Raw genomic sequence first — 2,617 nt, forward strand, 5'->3', positions numbered from 1 at the left:
ACTCTCAAGCTCGAACAATTCGTAGGCCTCGCAGTTTTTCAGAGGATCATGGACAACGCGCTTGGCGTTGCCAAAGAAGATAGGGTTTCTCCGCTCAACAATGGGCTTTGGGGCGCCGATGCCATTTTCCAACCAGTGGACAGCCGGCTGGTTTGCAGGGTAGTTGAAGCACATGGTCGATGGCGGTTCCAGGTTCCGGGATGGGATTCAGCTGAGAAACGTTTTCTAGGGGAACAAATAGGGTTGTTTTGTTGCACAGGGGTTGTATATCTCCCCAGGCATAAAGCAATCGATCGTCACTGGACCGCTGGAACGCTCCCCAGATGTGGCATGTCCTTGACTTATGGCATTGCTTGGGGGCATGGTACAACCAGAGGTACGAAACGGTGGATGGACCTCTGGGAGTGAGGCGCAAAGGTGGAGGCAGGACCATTTGGAGGGCTACTCTTTGCAATCGTCAGCTATAATGATTTCCCACCCTATTTGCGATTCCAGATCATGGGTACTCTCGTGCCCTAGTCGGATTTGGAAAAAACAATCCTCCCCATCAACTCGCGAATAACTAGGACTTCAGTGTTGTACAGGATGCCTATTTCTGTGTGGGATACTTATCAGGGAAGGGAGACCGGCCAGCGGGAACAGGGTAACAGAACCCTGAAGGAGAACACATAAACCTTAATCTAGTGTGACACTTCCAATGTTTCTTGGCCCAGACACCTTCAGATGGAAATAGAACACGGACCTCTAGTAAATCCTTTTCGATTTCAAATCTTTATTAAAACCCCTTCTGGGATGTCATTATTGTTTTGGGTACATGCAACAGACTATGTGTTGCATTTGAAGAATCTCATCTCCCATCATGTTGGATATCCTGTCAGATTACAACATCTGATTTTTTAGGGCAGAGCACTCCAGGACCCCAGGCCCCTCATGGACTACAATATTTTACCTGTGTCTACCATAATACTCAATCTGAGGCTGAGAGGTGGCGCGACAGACTACAGTAAAACAAATTATATAGGAGGAGGTATTGGGAGTAGTTCAACAAAAATACAAAAACACATCAGAAGCACAAAAATGGGGGACTTTCTTTCAAGAACATCCTCCAAGGGAAAAATACCCCTATAGCGACACCAAAGCAGGCTAGAACCGAACCCAGCCCATATATTGTGGAGCAACTAACTTATACACCAGAATTAAACATAGATATACCAAAAACAGATGAACATTGTAATGCTTTTAAAAAACAAGCTATAATATGTCGATTCAATTGTTTCTGGCCAAAACCTGTTGGGCTCTTTCATTGGATTTTCACAAACTGTACTACACATTGTGAAATTCACCTCTGTTCCAAGGGTTTCTTCATTGTAAATTTCCCTACAACAGAGGCCAGAGATGTTATATTACGGGAGAGACTATGGTTCTGGGGATCCACGTGTCTCTTCACCACACCATGGTTTCCAGAATTTGATGCCAATACAATGGTTGTTTCCAGGATGGCAGCTTGGGTTCGTTTGCACAATCTCCCATTACATCTCTGGAACCAACAAGTCCTTGCAGGTATCAGTAACACCATTGGGCGGTATATTAAAATGGACACACAAAGACTAGAGGAAATAATTTTCACATTCGGACGAATTTGCGTGGAAGTAGATCTCGGCAAAGGCTTGCCAGACCGAATCCAACTAAAGCACAAACAGTGGAGTTAGACACAGATACTAGACTATGAAAATACAACATTTAGATGCAGAATCTGTCGGCAAACAGGACATCTACAAAATACATGCCCTGAAGCCAAAAAAGATACCCAAAGAAAGAAGAAAACAGGAAAACCATCCAAGGGATGGCAATTTCCCCCACCAGTCTCTGATGAGGAGGAGAACGCTGATGTGGAACAGCTCATACCCAACGAGAATAATCAGATGAACAAAGAACCAGAAGCTCAGGAATTAAACCCACAAGATCCGATGGACTTGCAACTAACAAAGATACCAGAAACAATGGATATCAGTGGATCCAAACGACTACATACATCAGATAACTCGGATTCAGATAAAGACAACCCTCGTCCTGAGGCTGACACTTCACTTGCACTTATATCTACGATGCCGACTCAAGGGGAGTGGCGTAAGGTTGAGAAGAAAAAAGGGAGAAAAGCATGATTTTTCTCCCCATCTATACATTATTTTTTGCTTTCATTGAACTCTGATCAACAGTCATTGACTGGCCGATGAAATGCGTCATAGCATCTGCAACATGTAATTTTGTTTTCATTAATAAAATTACGATTTTTCTTTGGGAAAAAAAATAAATACATTATGTAAACTAAGCCATAGAGACTAGCTACTATGTTGCACTTGTTAATATTATGTTACAATTTATTTGAGAAAACAAATTATTGATTAATTATTTATTTTCTAATTATGTGTTATTGATATTAAAACTAGTATAAATTTATTTTAAATTTAAATTTATTAATTATTAAGAAATTAATTTTTTCAAACGGTAATCATTTAGATTTGAAAAAAAACTACACTTCACAAGTTATTTGATTCCTGAAATTTGATATATTTGGAGTAATATATATAGGCATAGTCTAACTTATAAACGAAATATT

Source organism: Pinus tabuliformis, chromosome 7, assembly GCF_031772625.1.
Source record: "Pinus tabuliformis cultivar Carrire ecotype Pingquan chromosome 7, CPIR1, whole genome shotgun sequence".
Classification (NCBI taxonomy): Eukaryota; Viridiplantae; Streptophyta; class Pinopsida; order Pinales; family Pinaceae; genus Pinus; species Pinus tabuliformis.